Source organism: Eumetopias jubatus, unplaced genomic scaffold, assembly GCF_037043125.1.
Source record: "Eumetopias jubatus isolate StellerSeaLion01/CBP00866 unplaced genomic scaffold, mEumJub1_p1.0 scaffold_6, whole genome shotgun sequence".
In the NCBI taxonomy this organism is placed as follows: Eukaryota; Metazoa; Chordata; class Mammalia; order Carnivora; family Otariidae; genus Eumetopias; species Eumetopias jubatus.
In genome coordinates this window covers 124,976,218-124,995,425 of record NW_028274812.1, presented here as the reverse complement: position 1 = coordinate 124,995,425, position 19,208 = coordinate 124,976,218, and the positions used below count along the sequence as shown (strand labels likewise).

The following is a 19,208-nucleotide window of genomic DNA, read 5'->3' as shown; positions in this document are numbered from 1 at the left end:
GGTAGGAGAGTCTTCATTTTAGAGAAGGGTCATCTGCTTGGCTTTGCAAAGACACCACGGAGTGTCTTTGCCATTGTAAGCTAGTGCACTCATATTTATCTGTACTAATTGCACTGGTATTTATTTCAACATACAAAAAAGTGACCTACACAAAACTTCTGTGTTTCTGCTTATTGTGCTCTATAGTCAATAGGCATCTGCTGTATTAATGACGTGCCTGCTAATTTTGGCCTGACACCTTCTTGGTTTTGTTCACTTGTTTAAGCAGTAGGGGTGTCCATCACTGCTACGTACATACAGTTACTGGCCTTGTTCTCAGCCCAGCAGAAACCAGAGGGGACTTGAGGCTAGCTGAGTTAGCCGAGTAAACTGACGTTGCCACAGCAAGAACAATCTTTTTAAAAGACAACTTTGGTCATGTCGCTACACTCCCTGGCTGAAATCCCTCAAAGGCTCAAGTTGCTTTTGGAATAAAGCACACATTTTTCCCTGTGGCTCACGAGGCTCACTAGCGTGGCCCCAGGGGACCCTCACCAGCCCTCCTTTCCCTACGCAGCACTTTGCTTGCTGGTTTCAGTTCCTTGAAAACTTTGCAATCTTTTGCATCTCTGGGTTCTTTCCCAGGCTATTCTTTGCTAGAACACTCTTTCCTGACTTCTCAGGGTGAATTTTGTTCCAGTCCTTAAGTGACATGTGCCATTTTCTGTAGGGATTCTCTTCCTGGCCCCGGCATCTGAGTTAGTGGTCCCGCCGCTGTGTGCCCAGAGCACTTTCTGAGGTCTTTCTTACTGCATCCTAGCGCTCATCCCATGTTTCTACTTATAAAATTTAGTCGATTAAATATTGAGCAGGCATAAAAGGGCTAATGAAATATAGGTCGGCTAGAAAAGATTCTGACACCGTGCACCTCTGTGTACTCACCACCCAGTTCTAGAAAAGGAATATGGTCATGACTTTTGAAATGCCCTACACAGCCCCTCCGTGGCCATCCCTGTCTCCCTGCCACCCTCCCACTAACCATGAGCCTGGCTCTGCTGTTACTCCTCTCCCTGCCTTTCTTTAAAATTTGCCTCATCTTTCGGGATCCATAAACAATGTAGCATTTCATTTTGCATGGCTCGGGGCTTTTAGTAAGTCAACTCATATGTCACGTGTTTTTCTGTGGGCTTTTTTTCTCTCCACATTATTCCCCAGATGCATCTATGTTGACCTTTATGGCTACAACTCATTTGTTTCACTGCTGTGTGAATATACCACCATTATTTGGCCTATAATTGCCTTTTTACATATTTCTTTCCCTTAGGCCCCATCTTTATCCCGACACACAATTTTAAATTCCCCAAGGACAGAGATTGAGTTTGTCTTGCCCACTGTTGTGTCCTAGTATCTGGCATGTAAGAAAATATTTGTGAAGCAAGCCCTATACCCTTGGGCCTAAGGGTTTGCCCGTGAGTGGTAATCAACGCAAACCCATTCTTTTTTTTTTTTAAAGATTTTATTTATGTATTTAGTTATTTATTAAGAGAGAGAGGGAGAGAGCACGTGCACGTGCATGTTGGGAGAGGGGCGTTTGAGCACAAGCCGGGGGAGAGGGAGAGAGAGAGAGAATCTTAAGCAGATTCCCGGCTGAGTGTGCAGGCTGTTGCGGGGCTCGATCTCATGACCCCAAGATCACGACCTGAGCTGAAACCAAAAGTCAGACGCTTAACCGACTGAGCTCCCCCGGCGCCCCAGAGCGACCCCATTCTTCCTCGGCAGAGACCTTTGCACCCAGCACCCTCCCCTACTGCAGCGCTCGGGACCAGGGCTCAGCAAACTTTTTCTGTACCAGGCCAGATGGTAACTATTTTAGACTTTGGGGGCCATATGGTTTCTCATGTAACTACTCAACTCTGCCATTGTAGTGTGAAAGCAGCTATAGGTGATACATAAACAAATGGGCGGTCCAGTAACACTTTATTTACAAAAATAAGCATTGGGCCAAATTTGGCCCACAACCTATAGCGTGCCAACCTCTGTTTAAAGGACTTCCCTGGTTCCATGTGTCTAGTTCTGGCCAATGAGCTGTGAGCAGAATTGACGCATCCCTACTGGTCCGGAGCATTTAATTACCTATTGACCAGTCCTGCTTCTTGATCATCCTGTGCCTTCCAGGGGGACCCTCCCGGTCTAGTACAGACAAGGACAAACACGGTGGGTTTCTGGCACCTTATCAGGCCCTCAGGCAAAATGATATGGCTGTAGTCAAGGTGGAAAAGTAGCAGCTTTCAGACTAGGACCGAAATTCATCTGCGAGGTTGTCATGCATGTATATAACATATAGACTGTGTATGTGTATAACATATAGACTAAAGGCATGGATAAAAATACTACTGTAAATATTTGAGATGCAGGCTGAAGAGTTTGGATCTCCACTTTGCCGTCTTTCATCCCCACCCTTTCTTTGCTGGTTCCTTGTCGGCATCTGGGGCTTGAGCCTGGCCCGCTCTGCATACAGAGAACTGAGAGTTGGTGTCTTAACTCTGCCAAGCATACCGAATATAGCCTGATGGAGAAAATGTTGACTTCTATTTGTTGGGTTAGCAGAACAGCTTCTTTGGAGAGTTCTGAGCACAAGTGGAGGAATAACACATACTGGGTCATTTTCCTTACATTAAGTGGACCCCCTTGCGCTCACGATACGGGAGCAAACCACGTAGAACGCTGCAGTGAAAGAAGACAGCCTCGGACAGATAGATTTGAAACCTGAGTTGGTTTGGGTCTTCTCATGATTTAAGCGGGGATACTTACACCTCCTTCACAGGATTATTGTGAGGAATGCAGTTTGCTCGTTGCAGTAGCAAATTAGTTTGAAAGAAATGTGGCTGAAGGGAGGTCCAGATGATAAGGATAAGAAAAAGAATAGGTTTGACAAAAATCAGGGCTCACCATGCACTGCCAGGCACTGTTCTAGCGCCTTACTCTTCATTCCACCCTTACAGTGACCTGGGGGGAAGGCACTATTACTGTCCCCCTTCACAGACGGTGAAGAAAGCACAGAGAAGGCAGGTCACTTGGCCAGGGCTGCTCGGCTAGTAAGTGCTAGAACCAGGGTGGCTATGCATGTGTCTAGCTGGAGAGTCCCCGCCCTTCGCCAGATCACTGCTTCTCATGGTACTGGTGCTAATGCTTTAAGTTTGGCTATTGTTACATTGTTATCAGGGAAGGCCCCTGAAACCCCTCACCACTGAGGTGCCTTGGTCAGCCCCATTCTGCTCTCCTGTAATTGACATAGAAAGTGGTCTAGAGACGTCAGCCATTTCTCTAAGGACACAGGGCAGCCGGGAAATCATATCAGTGTCTTCCCATATGATGTGTATTTGAGACATTTTAAAAGAACGAGCTGCACATAACAAAGTGTGGATGTCATTGGTGCCTTTTGCCAGTATTTCCCTTGAGATGGGGCAGGCCCGTGTGTCTAGTTCTGGCCAATGAGCTGTGAGCAGAATTGATATGTCCCTTCTGGTCTGGAGCATTTAATTACCAATGAGACAGCCTCGAGGCCTGTAACACATCAACCAGCAACATTCAAGATGGTATCTGATCTTCGAACCCGCCCCCCAAGTGACAGTGATGAGCAGAGCCCCCCGCCAGCCCTCAGTGGGCATGTAGTATGAGCAAGAAATAAACTTACAATGTTGTAAGCCTCTGAAATTGTTAAGAGATGATTGGTTCTGCAGAACAACCTAGCTCGTGACTAATACACAAACCTGCTGCAGTTTTCTGTCCTTGCAAACAGCTCGTTTGTACAGTTTTTTTTTTTTTTTATTATCATTACTTGATGTGAGTTAGGACTAGCATGAAAGAATATTAGCATTGACCTTGGGTGTGTAGAGTTTTGTAGAGAGTCAATAAGTTCCAGAATTGGGGTCCAGTTCCATAAGACTTTGTACAGAGTCTTATACCAAAATGGCTGATTTCCTGATACTGTCAAGAAATGTTTCATTGGCAGGCCATTGTTAGGGGGACTCAGATGTATATAAATGGTATTAACTGGTACTTGCAAGTTACTCCCTTGATATTCTTCCTATCCGTTCCTTATTACTGTGGTTTATAGGAAGACATTCTACCCACGCCTGACCCAACTGTGTCAGACCTTACAGGGTAGGCTAGGGCAGGTGCTGTGTTCAACAACATCCTCCTGTTTGCCCAGACTGACTTCTGTTCATTTGCAACTTCCACTAATATTTCTGAAAGCTGCTTAACTTGTCAAGTTTGGGCAAACCATTCACCCCGTTGGACCTGTAGAGTTACTATATTGTTCGCATATCAAGCGCCATTCCCGCCCCGTTTTCTCTCGACTGTGTCTTGAACACCTAGGATTTCTGTATCTCTCACCTTCTCTCCCCCTCTCTGTCATCATGTTCTTCATATTCTTCTGTTTCTCTTGCTCACACACAGGCATCCTCTCTCCCTCTCCCTTGCCCCCCTCCCCAAAGATTTAAATCGATCCTGTTCTAAGATCCCCAACACTGGGGAAATGTCTGCACATTATTCATCATCCCTAATGAACAAAACTGCAGGAACCTTTTGAAAGGCTTCTGCTGGGAACTGAGGGAGGCTGGAGCAGTCATCAGTAATCTGAGCTCAGCCAGCTGCATGACTTCAAGTGGGAATTGCATAAGTTTCTGCCTTAAGTACGTCCTCCAGAGGTTTAGGTTTTCAACTTGTGTTCAAGGTGATACGGAGCAGGGGTAGAATTAGTGGGAGAAATTTAATATTGAGGGAAAGGAAACATGGCAGCGTTCCAATCCCCACGAGGTATGTTTGCCTTTCTCTTTCACAGAAGCTAAAATTTCCAAAACCAAGTAGAAGCGCTGTCCGCCCTCGCCTGGCAAGTGTGATACTCTGAGTTTGCTGCTCGGTGTCCTTGAGTTCATTGGCAGCATCCCGCAGCAGGAGAGAAAACTTTCATCCTTGAAAATGAGAAGCATACCCTGAGCTTTCCCAGCGAGCATTTGATGATCTTTAAGGTTTATAGATTATCATTGAAATGTGGGCCTTTCCCTCAGAGGGCTTCTAATCTAGTAGATTATAAGACGTTTGCCAAGAAGAAAGAGTGTCTCTGGGGGAGAAGACACTTAAGCCCCTTTGGTAGAAAAGAAAGATGTTTTAAATTTCTGCTCTAGTCTACGCGCAGCAGTAGAGAGTGGAACTTGTCTCAGAAGCAGGCCGGGTACAGGAGAGCCTCCCCAGAGAGCTCATTAAGGGGATCGGACTCACATCATGGAGAAAACAGTGCAGACATGGTAGGCTGTCTGGGAGGCCCAGGCTAGGCTGTCCTATAAAGACGGGCTTTGGTGGAGCTGCAGCTTCGGGCCCAGACTGCAGCCCAGCTCACCCTTCCTGTTAAAATCTGCCATGGCAAGAGGTTAAAAGATGTACCTACGGCCAGATAGAGGGTGTCTGAACCCGAGTCAGAACTGAGACCCCTGAGTAACAGTCTGATGGCCCCCAGATAGTGACGGGAGGCCAGAGTTGTCAGGGAATATGTACAGAAAGGAGAGGAACTGATGCTTCTCCAGGAAAATGGGGGCCTCTTGCCTGAGGAGTAATGACAATAATGGGCGTCTATAAAAAGTTTTGTTTCAGTGCCCCTCAAGTTTTGCAGGACAAAGTGCTGACACATGGCTGAGGGCTTCATGTCCTGTTGGCCTTTAATTCAGGGAGAACTACCAGGTTGTCCCTGTGCCTGCCCAATGACCATATTGATCCATTGGCCATGTTGACCTCTGGCCTCCCAGTGCACCCCCTTGACAAGTGCAGCCCGGCGGGAGGGGCTGTCCGGAGCATCAGCAGTACCAAATGTTGGAGAGAGTTGAAAGCATGCAGGAGTCAGTGTGGGCCATCGTTGATGCTTTCCAGGTAAACAGATCCCATGGAGATGTCGCCTAGCGCTGACGTGTGTATGGGGTGGTGGTAGAAGCACTCCCAGGAGCTGCCGACCAGCAGTGTCCTCAGCCAGGCAGACCGTGTATGTTGTGTTGCTTTTGGAGTGGCCGCCGGGCTGTGGGAGGGCCTTGAGGTGCCCTTGGAGCATGCATTCTCTGGAGGAGAGAACACCCCAGGTGTGAGGCACCCACACCTCCTTCCCAGAGCCACTGCCCTGCCTACGGGAGGTCCTGCTTGTCTCAGTGGTCTCCTGACTCTTTCCCTGCCCCAGCCTCTTCATTCGCCAGCATGACTCTGGGCGCCCGTGGTCTTTGTAGAACAGAATCAGCATGTCCACTCTGATTCTGCAGCTTTACTGAGTTTGCTGGAACCCACAGTTGGAAAAACAGCCTGACCTCTCTGTTACGGTGTGGCTGCCCTGGGTGACCCCCACTAAAGCCAGGGAAGGGGGGTACCTGCCCATCCTCATGTTGCTTACGGACCAGAGGGAGGAAGAGGCATCTGCACCTGGTCTGGGCACAGTTGGTGCACGGCGGGGGCAACTGCCCCAGCCAGGAGGGTGGAGGCCTTCCTGGAGGAGGTGCTGTCGGAGCAGCAGGGGGCTCTTTCACTCCTTCCACAGGGCTCTTCTGCCTTCGGAGCCCCTCTTCGCTCTGCTCCCAACCCTCCTCCCCACACCTTCATCTGTACCTGAAATGCCGTCTCCTTCCATCTGCCATTTGCATTTTGAAATCCTACCGGCTTCTCATTGAGCCAAGTCAAAAGGCTTTTTTTTTTTCCTTTTTTAAAATATGGAATGCTTCATGACTGCCTGTCATCTTGTGCAGGGGCCACGCTCATCTGCTCTGTGCCGTCCAGTTTCGCGTGCTGCCCAGGCGAGCACAGAAGGCCCTTTCTCTGCACAGATCCTCCATCTCCCTGCCTCCAAGCCGGGGTGCGGGCCCCTCATTCTCTGAGCCCCTGCCCTGCTTGATTTTGCCTTTTATATGATCAGTGTCACTTCTGTCTCCAGCCAGCCTGCAGGGTAAATGTGTGTCCCATCGGGTTTTGTACAATGGACCCAACACGGTGTTTGTAAAGTGAACTGAACCTAAATACACTGAGCTGTGCTTAACGGACACCATACTCAACAGACACTAAAAATATTTGTAATATAAGTGCATGAATTAGAGGGTTCTAGAGGGGAGGAGGAGGGGGGATGGGTTAGCCTGGTGATGGGTATTAAAGAGGGCACATTCTGCATGGAGCACTGGGTGTTATAGGCAAACAATGAATCATGGAACACTACATCAAAAACTAATGATGTAATGTATGGTGATTAACATAACATAACATAATAAAAAAATAAGTGCATGAATTAAAGATTGATGCAGGGTGGCTAAAAGTCATGGAAACTTAGGAGCAGGGAAGAAGGACATGAGCAGTGAGAGCTGGGAGCAAGCCGTCCTGTGGAAAGGAGGGCTGGAGGTATTTCGTGGCAGGGACAAGAAGGCGCGTTCTAGAGTGGGAGAAGAGCTTGGTGACAGCGTCAGATTGCAGCTGCAGAGAATGAGTATGGGGGTGGTGGACGGTGGCAGGGCTGGTCGGGGCACAAACATGGCTCCGGAAGGGCAGCTTCAGAGCTGGGGCGGGGGGGGGTCACTTGGCACCATGATTTGGTGTTGGCCTCACTTGGCCAGGGCACAGCGGCGGTGATGTGAATTGCCCAGATTAGACCGTGAAAGGAAGAGGGAGGAGGAGGAGGCTGGGTGTCCGGTCTTAGGTCTGGCTTCTCGCTACTGGGTACCACTCTGAATCGATGGTACAATAAACGTCCGCATTCTGAAGCCAGCAGTAGGATTTCCTTCTGTGCCCTAACTGACATAATTGTTTAATGAAATCTGCAGAAGCTTTATTACCCCAAATGCAATGTGTTTTTCCAGAGAAATAGAATCTGGCTATAAAGTATTCAAAGACAAAATATAGAAAAGACTTCCTGATGCCTGCTGGAAATGGAATTGAAATACACACAGCACCAAATGAATTTCTCTCCACCATTAAAATTCCTAGTTTACCAACTACTTAAAAGGCAAATTCAAGTAAACAGAAGAGGCATGTGCTTTCCTCTAAGGGGAATATTTTAATCAGGATCAAGACAGTTTGATAGACATTTCTATCTGGATCTCTTCTTTCTGCCCCATTAAACCAGAAATTGGTCTTTGCCAGTAGTGACCTAGTATATGTGTTCAAGGCAAGATAATTAACTGGAAGGGGGCCATTTTGCAGCATTGCTAATCCTGTCATAGTTAATACCAGCCTTGAATATTCAGTGCAGATAGACACATCTGAGGCTCCATGTCCCCTCCCCGGAGAGACAGACTCTACACGGAGCGGTAAATGATGAATGCTGAAAGGAGGTTGCACGGGAGGCCTGAGCCACTCTCCCCACAGTCCTTTCTCGGCCACACTGGGGTCCCCGGCACTGGCCCACGGTGCTCCCCAGTGGTAAAGCTCCCCGTAGCACACCGCCAGCACTGTCGTGGCGAATGGTTTAGCTGGCTGTGTCATCGGGCAGGGCATGTGGAAAAGCAGTTAGCTTCCCGAGGGTCAGTAGCAGATAGTCTAGTTCCAAACACAGAACGTGCTCAGGTAGAGTCGTGAGAATTCATCAGACCCAGCTGCAGTTGTGAAAGCAATATTTTCACGGGGTGGTTTGTTCTGAAGTTGGGCGTACTGGAAACGTTAAATGATGAATAGGGTGGATAAAGCAACTATCAACTAATACATTTACTCTTGGGCTTGCTTTTAAATTTTTCCTGCCCTTTTTTTTCTTGTACCTTATTGTCACTTGAAGTCTCACTTCTTACAGCCCTTAAGACTGTTCGTATAAACATATTTTTTGTGTGAAATAGAGAATGTCTGTATTTTCTGCCCAGACTTCGTTACTCCTGTCAGTATGGCCATGACTCCCTTACTCGGTCGCCTGCGCCCGACTTTGACACCCCTGAACCCCTGCTGCTGGAATTAGCTACCAGATTCCGTCCATTCTCTCTTCAGAAATGGTTCTTAAAACCCACAGCTCGCGTGCTATTTCCAACCCGAATCTATTGGAATGGTAAAGAGACAGAGTGGGAAGGAACGTGTGCCATGGTCACGGGCCCCCTGTGAGCTGAGAAAGGGTGCGTTGTCCGGGGCCCTGCGTGTCTTCCCATCAGACCTGGCCCCACCTTCGGTCTCAGGCTCTGGCCACACCTCGAGCGGGGTGGCATCGCATCATCCAGAAGCCTCTCGCCCCTGCACCCTGCTCCAGGGCGCCGGCCCATCAAGCCATCCATCTCTTCTGCTCCCAGCTAAGTCTAACCCAGTCAGCCCTTTGAACACTGTCACTCTCATCCTCACTGGCTGCCCGTAGGTTTGGAACTCTAAGTTTTCAGGGTTGTCATCGTTGGATTTCACTCAGTTTTACCAAAACACACCCTTCACCCCAGCCAGTCTTCCCTTGGTGCCCTCACCCTGTGCTGCTTATTGCTGGGTCCACCTCTTTGCCCATATTGTTACCGCCACGGGGATTGCCTGTTTTCCCTTCTGACTCTTCAGAACTTGCCTTTGAGATCTCCCTCAATGTTCCCCGGGACCTATCATTGCCACTCTGGGCTGTGCTGACCTCCCATGCCGAATGGCTGTTCTCTGCCATCCGTGTGCCCCTGAGTGCTTACCGTATGTGAAGCGTGGCACCATGGCGAAGACCCAGGGTTGCACCGGGCCGGAGCCTGGCCACACAGCTTAGAGTCTAGCACAGGCATGAAAACCTGCATACAAATAATTTTAGCGCAGGACGCTTGGGTGGCTGAGTGGGTTAAGCATCTGCCTTCAGCTCAGGTCATGATCTCAGGGTCCTGGGATCGAGTCCCACATCAGGCTCCCTGCTCAGCGGGGAGCCTTCTCCCTCTGCCGGCCGCTCCCCCTGCTCATTCTCTCTCTCTGTCTCTCTGGCAGATAAAATCTTAAAAAAAAAATCCACACTATTCAAAGAAATAATTTTAATGCTGGGCGGTATGTAATAAATACTATGGTTGTTAAAGACGTAGATGCAATTGAGCCTGTTTATGCTAGTCCAGAACTCAGATTCTGAAGCCAGAGGATGTGTTGCTATTAACTAGTTATGTGACCTGGGGAGTACTTCCCCTTGATGTGCTCGGCTTCCTCATCTGTGAGGATGGAGGAAGGAAGAGCGCCCCCTTCCCAGGGTTGCTGTCAGAACTACGTGAGTTGATGCTGAAAGTGCTCAGGAGAGTGCCCGGCATGTAGTACGCACCAGGTACGTGTTAGCTCTTACCACCCCGCCTGCCATCACCCTCATCCTGGGAGTCCTCGCCATCGTTGTCTCTTACACTTGACTGCAGATTTCAAGGACAGAAATCACAAGTTTAGGCTCTTGCTGAGCATGTGATGGGTGCTTGGTCAACACTGAATGGGACAGTAGGTCATCTGATCCCTGGTTTCTCATGCACTCGTGTTTCAGAATCAGTAGAGTGAGTAGCTTCCCTATGCCTGGCACAGCACCGTTGCCAAAGTGAATTGGCTGAGGATAGTTGTGTCAAGAGTCCCTGGGATGGATGTCCCTGGGGGGGGGGGGGGTGTCACTAGGACTCACAGGACTCAGTATCTCAGCATCTAGTTTGGCTGTGATTTATTACAGCAAAGGGGTACAGAGCAAAATCAGCAAAGGGAAAAAGTGCTGAGGCAAAGTCTGGAGGAGACCGGGCTCAAGCTTTCCGGAGTCCCCTGCCGGCAGAGTAACGCAGCATACACGTCATTGCTCCCCGCAGTGAATTGTGACGACACGTGATAAATACTGTCTACCGGGGAAGCTCATTAGAGACCCAGCACCCGGCTTTTTCCTGGAGACTGGTCACACAGGCACCCTCTGCTGAGCACGTACCAGATTCCAGACCCTCCAAAGGAAAGCAGGGGCTCAGCATAAACCACATTGTCTATACAAAACAGTGCAGCCGCGGCGAGCCATGCTTCTCTGTTAAAATGGTAGGACTTCTGAAGTCCAAGTTCTCAGTTGCCAGCCAAGGGCCAGCCAGGCGAGGAGACCTTTCTAAGGACAGCGGTCTCAGGTCGGCTGTGTTGACTCCTTTGTGCACAGCAACTCAGACTGAAGCTACGTGTTGAGCAAGCTTTTGACTAATTGGAGTTTTACAGGAAAAAGAGAAATCTCATCCCCTTGAGCATATTTGAAGCACTTCATTATTTGGTGATGAAATAATAACGGGGAGAAAGAAATGTGAAGCTAAAATTTTGAGAGGAAAAACAATTCAGAATTTGAAAAATGATTTTGGCTGAAATTGTTCCGTAATTTCTGCGAGTCCTGAGTGCCTCCCCCTCCGTGCAGTGAGGATGGGAGACCCAGGGGAGCATGATTCCCCAGGCGACAGAGCTGCAGGCTGCTCTCTGGCCTGCAGACTCCACCCCTAAGCATTCCTTTCACACCAGAAAATACAGCTCAAAGATAGGAAACCTCTCCCAGTCCTTCTCCTCTGCCCTGCTCCGTCCATGACCTGGACAGGATTCCCAGGACAGCTGTTAAGAGGAATTACGCAAGCTTAGATGTTAGTGTGCCTTGCCATTTTCATTCTGCATTTTAGAATTCCTGTTTCTCCTTACCCCTTGCTGCATTAACACCCTCCTAGGAAATACCAGAGGGACGTGATTGACTGGTCTGACGTATGTCCTCTCACCAAGGAGAAAGTTCCTTTGTGCCAAACTCCTCCACCTGGATTGCACGCTTAAAGTGCCAGGTGTTTTCAGCCTTCCTCCCAGTGTTCATGCCCTTACGGCCGAGCTTCAACTCTGCACCAGGTTAACCTGCCTGTGTTAAAAAGCCCTGACACTTTTACCTTTTCCTGCAGAGACTGAAACAGTTTCTCAGTTTCCTCATTTGTACAATAGGGACGATCACAGTACCTACCTAGATCCTAGGTAGTACCTGGCCTGCAGGGGAGGTCTGGGCTTAACAGGGATTCCGTTTTTATCAGTTCTAAAATGCATCTCCCCTCCCTCCCACAAACACACTCCAGCATTTGTGAGATCAGAACGCATCTTACACTCAGTGCCATGTCAAGAGGTTAACTGGCAGCTTTTTCTTTCTCAGTGGTACATTCAGGAATGGTGCGTCATAAAATCGATAGCACCATAGATAAGATGAAATACTGTAAAAGTTGGAAGCACTTAACACAGTGCCTCGCAGGAAACAAAGGTTCAGAGTCATTAGTTGTCGTTGCCATTATCAATGTCATGGTCATCATCAAACAGGATGCCCCTCCAGGAAGGAGATCAGCTGTTTTTTTCTGTTTAGGTGTCTAATTTTTAAAACTCAGAAGGCAAAGATTCTTATCCCCACTTGGCAGATGAGCAAAGTGAGGCTCGAGAAGTCTGGGCAACTTCTCTTCCCGCCCCCCGAGAGTTGGCCAGGTGCGGACCCAGAGCCTGTAAGCTACAGCCCACCGACCAGCTCTGGCCTCCTGCCTTTTTAATGTGGTCTGTGAGCTCTGAGTGGTTTTTACATTTTTTACAAGTTATAAAACATCAGAAGAAGAGTCGTATTTTGTGACACATGGAAATTATGAGAAATGTAAGTCTCAGTGTCTGTACAATAAAGTTTTATTGGAACACAGCCCTGCTCAGACATTTACAGTCTTTGGCGGCCTTTGAACCACAGTGGCGGGGGAAGTGCTTCAGAAACCACTTAGCCACACAACACCTGAAATATTTGCCATTTGGCTTTTGAAGGAGAAAATTCGCCGACTCCTGGTCTAGCTCTTTGAACTCTGATGTGTGTCCTTTTGAGGAAAGAGAGTTTCGTACTCATCGTTCTATATTCCATACTTGGTAAGCACTCAGTAAGTGCTTGCTAAATTGACTTTCTGTAATCGGTCTTCAGTCTAAGAAGTAAACCTCAAGTCCTGCCGGTTACCATGGCACCAGGTAAACATCAAAATAAAGTGCCCATAAGCTCAAGGAGAGGAAAACCAGTTACAGAAACACTCCCAGGCACTTTTTCAAATGTTCGTATTCATGTTGCAGTGTCTCTTAGAGAATAAATAAAGTGATTTCCTAAGAACGAGGCCACATTCCAGGAGCAGCTGGATGGGTAAATACGTCTCAGGTAGGAGATGTTTTCAGAAAACTGAGCACTTATCAGTCCGCTGCTTGTCCCCCCTCGGAAGGCCTGCAGTACAACTGCTGCCTCAGGACCAAGCACAGACCGCAGGGGGCTCAGCGATCAGAAGACCTTTCTGCAGGTGTGTGGAGAAAATGACTCCGTGATGTCCTGGCTTTGAAGGCCTTGTTGGTTTCAAGAGATCAATCAAATTACTGAAATTAAACCAGGATCAATGTTGCCTCCTCATTAAATGTTTACAAGGTAGGCAAGCATCGGCACACTCAAGGTCATTGTGGGGACTTGCTCAACCTGGAGTTTGAGCCAGCTGTCGGGCGCATGGGCCCACAGTCAGGTGATGGGTGCTGAGGTGAGCGAGGAGCTCCACTACCTCTGAATGCAGAAATCGAGCCGCAAGGGGTGGGGGGGCCCCCCGGGAGCTTCAGCAGCCTTCGGCCGACACAGCTGGCTGATGCCCGAGTACCTCCGCCAGTTACAGCCTTCCCTCCTCGCCCACCTGGGCACAGCGTTCTCTGGAGCTCAGGAGTCTTGGGAGAGAGTGCCATTCTTTCCACCTGTGTGGAGAAAGTTTCCTACCAAGTCAGAACCAAGAGCTAGGGCCACCTGCCCTTGGAAGTCTGTGGGGACCCTCCCCCCAGCCCCCAGGAAGACTTGAAGTTCCTCAAGGATTAAGTCGAGTTTCTTCAAAACTTGTTTTAAGCATTTACAATTGTTTCATTAAATAATTTCGCTTTAAGTCATTTCTCCCCCCAAAACCTAATTTAAAAAGAGTTTTTACATTCCTAGATGTGGCTAACCACCTTCAGTTTTATACCAAAAAATCAATGGAAAAATAGGTTTAGAAGAAAAAAATCCCCCACCAAGGTTTTTTGTTTTTTGTTTTTTTTTAAATTGAAGCATGTGTTCCGTAAAGTGAGGTTAGGCACACTATACATCCTCTAACAGTCATCCTCACAAAATCGGATCTCTTTTCGTATAATTTGGCTCTTTCTCCTGAAAGAAAAGTATGATGCACAACAATATTAATTGTGGTTACAGTGTACTGAGTTTTTCTTTTTCTTTTTTTTTTAAAGATTTTATTTATTTGTTTGAGAGAGAGAGAATGAGAGATAGAGAGCACGAGAGGGAAGAGGGTCAGAGGGAGAAGCAGACTCCCTGCTGAGGCAGGGAGCCCGATGCGGGACTCGATCCCGGGACTCTAGGATCATGACCTGAGCCGAAGGCAGTCGCTTAACCAACTGAGCCACCCAGGCACCCTTTATTTTTCTTTTGTCTCTTGAGTATGGAAGTGTACCTATATGGAAGGGAAATTTTCGCAGGAAAAGTGTTATGCTTAAGATATGTTGAAAATCACTTCAAATATTGAAGCAATATTGTTTCAACACATACACATTTTAAGGCTGAAGCATTTCAGCAGTCTCTGTGTTAAAATGCTCATGTGGACTAGGCCAGGGCCTTTAAAGAAAGCACTTCGAATTGAGAACCCAAACATACGTTTACACCGTTATTTCTAATAAGGAAGTTACGCATGAACTTTTGGAAAGCATTTGAGAGGTGGAGATTGCCTTGAACATAGGGTTGGAAGAAAATTATAAGGAGTTGATGACTATAGTCCTTGCTTGTCGTAATTTTTTTTTGTCCTGGTATTTTTAATAAGGGGCCCTGCAGGGTGGGACATGGGATTCACCTGCTTTCATTGGTCCCCTTCTGCCTGGAGTGTCCCTCTCTGTCTTGTGAAGAAATGCTTGAAGGAGGCCGGAGGAATTATCAGCTAAGCTCAATTATTCATGGGAATATTAAGAAGGAAAAAAGAGTATTTTCTTAAAAAAAAAAAAAGTAAACCTCACACTTTAAGTGACAGTCAGAATTAGGTTAAAAATAGAGCCATCTCTGGGAAAGACCAGAGAATTTTAATTAGCTCATCACTCTGAGCAGTTCTGACGTGTCAGCAGGTTGGTCCCAGAGGGGATGCCAGGATTTCTGTGCTGTATACACATTTTTTTTTCCAGTACGTTTAAGTAAAAGTAGGAACTGATGTGCAGCCTCAACAGGCTGCCAGGGAGCCCACCTTATGAACGGCATCCATCTTGGAGCCGGAGTCACTGTGAGCCCCGTGTAGAACTCCTCGTCCCTTTGTTACTTCCGCTGCTTCTGGCTCCGTTCCTGATTCCTATTTTTGTGCCCCCTCCCCCTTCTCTTGGAATCCTTTTGCATCGTTTATAGCATCAGAGGGTTTATTTTAATTTCCCTGAAATCTTACAGATTAAATTGCCCATCTTTGACTTTTTTCAGCTTTTAATCGCTCTGACCCACTTTATGTTGAAATTTGGCCAATTTGACAGAAACGAAAGCTCCTTTTAAAGCGGTACTTTTGAGTCTTCTGAATCTTTTTTGGGTCAGAGACCCCTTTGAGAATTTGATGAAAACTACGGGCCCTTCCCCTGGAAAAATGCGTATCTTAGACACGCACACACACATGCATGCGCCCATCCAGTTTTACATAAAAGTACAGAATATTCATGGTTATCCCTAAAACACATCTGTGAATCCTAGGATGAAAACTACACGGCTCTGGTTGAGCACAAGGGCCAGGAAACTGGGGGAGCCTGACTTGTGTCCCAGATGCTGGGGTCATGAGGAAGATGCATGATGTGAAGGGCAGAGCAGGGAGCATATCTCCAAGATGGAGGTGCTCGCGAGTATTTTATCATATAGAACCAAGGATTCAAATTTTGGTTGAAAAGCCCGGTACCAGAAAACACCTTTTGTCCAAAAGGGTGGGGATCTAGTGGTCGTGACTTCCTGCCCCTTGTCCCCATCCCCAGTCTCCTTGACCTCACTGGAACCCGGTGATAGGCTTTCCACGTGACGAATACTGATGTTTTCCTCTCAGGATGGTTGTTAAGCCGTGTCGTGAATGCCCGGCTCCTCCCCTCACTCTCCATGACCCAGATGGCCCTCAGTCCTGGCTGGGGTGGCCATGGGCCTGCACTGCTTTGGGGGGAGGGGTGGTACGTGGGGAGTGAGATGACTACAGAGCTACCTGCAGGTGCTGCTGAGGCGTGGACCTGGGGCCGAGGGAGGATGACCCTGCAGGTACCATCAGGCCTGGCTCGCTAATGCCTGAGGTGAGGGCATAGAGAAATAGACCCTTCCAATGGTGACCAAAGAACGAGGCTTTGACTAGCCACCTAACTGCACCTGCAGGGACCCTCCTCCTGCCTCGACAGTTTGATTTCCAGGCTGCTTAAGAAATGTGCTTTGAATTTCTGAAGCCTGTGAGCCTGGAGCAGCTGATACCTCCAAGAAGCCCAGGAAAGCAGGAAGCCCCACGGAAAAGAGCATTTCCCTCGAGCTCCACGTGCACTTTCTCTGAAGGTTTGCTGACATCGACGTCTCATCAGGAGTTCCTGGGGCACATGGAGTGACTGAGGCCACATTTTTGTGTAGTTAGGATCCTGCTCGTGTGCCCGCTGCCTGAGACTTGAGATCATCCCTTGCCCTTTCCTTCTAGAGGAAATATCGAAGGTGATTGCTGCGGCATTGACAAATCTCAGTGAAATTTTATTTTGAAGTAGAGGACGGGGTGGGACACAGAGGCCGCTTGCTTGAGCAATGTACTTACCATTGCTCCGAGGTCCATAGCAGCTTCTGCTGGGCATCAGCTCTGTGGTTCAGTGCCCTCCTAAGACTGATAGCTTGGGTGGGCATTTTGCTTGTGGAGCAGGTCCGAGTGAGTTTTGTGGACCTCAGCTTGACACTTGTCTTATGGTAACAACAGAAAAGGAGGTTTTTAATGGAAGTATTCTGGAAAATCCATCATGGACAGTTTTTATGGTTACAGGTTTAGTCTGTGTTCTTTAGTGTTTAATTCCTTGCTAGAAATACTATGGAACAGAGAATGTGTGCTCTTCAGGGGCAGGTGTTCCTGCCAACCGTGTTCACTGCTGCATCTGCAGAACCCGAACAGGGCCGGGCACACAGTGGGGACACAGCAAATACTTGGTGACTGGTTGGGCTGATCTAGAAGCCAGTATTTCGGGAAGTCCCATCCTTTCTCCGAGCTTTGTGCCAGGATGGGTGTATGCAGTCTCCGCCCATGTCTCCCCAGCCCAGAAACCAGGATGGAGGACCAGCGTAGCCACAGAAGTTTTACCACCTTAGCGACACGGCACCTCTGCACCTTAGTCTCTTGTTCCTTTCACTTCCTCTTGGCTCCCGGCGACTCAGAACAGCTTTGCCCTCCCTCCGATCTGCTCTCCACTCCACGGCCAGAGTGACCTTTCTAAACCCCAACCCATCACATCCCTCTGTGGCTTGGGATCCTTTCAGGAACCTGTGTCCCAGGCTTAGCCCAGTTATGGTCCGCGGCTCCCTGCACGGCACTTCCCAGCCCGAGTGGCAGGCCCACGAAGGGGTATGGGGCATGTCTCCTCCTCCCCGGAGTGGCTCCCTTGGCCTGGAGTAACCTTCCTCTCCAGCTGCCCCTTCACATCGGCGCTTCATGAGCTGAGTCTGAAATGCAGCATGGGGTCACCTCCTGGCGCGCCCCCTCCCCACGTCTGTGTTGAATTTAGGTGACCTTTCTATAGGACCTCATCCCGCGGTGTGCGCAGAGCATGTGGGACAGGTGTGACGTCATCCTGTAGTATGAGCTCAGTGCTCAGACCCAGGCACGTCATCACACAGTGTGAGTAGGGCGCGTGGGGCAGGTGTGACCCCATCTGTCACTGGTCCTGACTGTTGTTTGTTTTTTGTTTTAAGAAGGGAATTGAGTATGAAAGGATCTTTTTTTTTTTTTAAGATGACAGAGACCGCAAGAGAGGGAACACAAGCAGGGGGAGTGGGAGAGGGAGAAGCAGACTCCCCACTGAGTAGGGAGCCCGACATGGGGCTCCATCCTAGGAACCCGGGATCACGACCTGAGCCAAAGGCAGATGCTTAATGACTGAGCCACCCAGGTGCCCCGAGTATGAAAGAATCTTAACCCAGGAGTCTGAGAACATGGATTCTGGTCCCAAAGTCAAGCCTTCATTAGCTCTGTATTCTCGGGCAAGTTACTTCAGAGAGCTGATCCTCAGTTTCTTAAAATATAAACTGAGAATTGTACCTGTTTCATCTTACCCCATGACGCAAGAGCTGATGCGCTCGTGTGTGTGGAAAGGCTATTCTAAACTAGAAAACTCTGTGCAAGTGGCATCGTCCAGACACTTGGTGTTCATCTTCAAGTGAGATACTACTGCAGGTTTGTGTGCAGATTGGCTAGTGGGCTATTTTTCTCTGTATATGCCTTACCTTTGTCTCATCCCAAAGGGACTGATAAAAGTGCCCCAGGAGAGCTGGGCGTCAGAGGCATGAGTTGGTAAAGTGCGTGGATGTTGGGCCATGCTGCCATTCCCTCTGCCCCACGGGACAGGCCAGGTAAAGTCGGCATGCATCTGGGCCACCAGCTAGACCAGACTTGAATCTTGTGGCCTAAAGTTGAAGCTTGCCCTTTGACTGTGCCTAGTCGGTGGCTAATGACTCGCGGGGTCAGGCGGTCCCTGGCTCTGTCCCGTGTCCCTGTGTCCTCTCGGAAATGTCACGCTAGTGCCCCTGAGTGTGCCAGGATAAGAGGGGCAGAGGGCAATGGAGTAATTGCTGAAGTGGAGCCTGAGCCGAGGCTGAGACAGGCTCCTCCCACCGCTGCCCCTGGAAAAGCCCGTTTCTTTCTCCCCGGGGCGTGGCTGTGGTTGGAGCAAGGAGGGGCCAGGCTGCAGTGCTAGATTTCCATTTCTGGAGTGCCATTGTCCTGGGAGAGTGGTAGGCAGGCCCCTCCATGCTGGGGGTGCCACGTCCTAGCCTAGCCGTGGCCGTTGGGCCCCCGGCAGGGAGCAAGCAGCCTGTCTCGTCAAGGTGACCCCTGGATGGCCGGGCAGTGCGGGAACCGAGTCCATGAGCCATGTTCTTACCTCCCCTCTCTCCCTTACCACCCCCACCTTCCCTCCCAGCCTCGCCTCAGCCTGTGCCCCCTGGGGCGCCGCTTTCCCTGAAGAGGAAGGCTGCGGAGGCTGCAGCATCCCAGGTGGGCCATGTCTTTATGTGTCCTGTTTGGGCGGGTGGCCTGGCC

General features: G+C 49.0%; 1 protein-coding gene and 1 pseudogene across 1 annotated transcript in view; one reads left to right on the top strand and one right to left on the bottom strand.

Moving 5' to 3' along the window:
• SLC22A23 (solute carrier family 22 member 23) overlaps window positions 1-19,208 on the top strand; it is a 169,237-nt gene that overhangs the window by 65,075 nt on the left and 84,954 nt on the right. The window lies entirely within an intron of this gene.
• LOC148164158 (U6 spliceosomal RNA) lies at window positions 6,717-6,814 on the bottom strand (annotated as a pseudogene).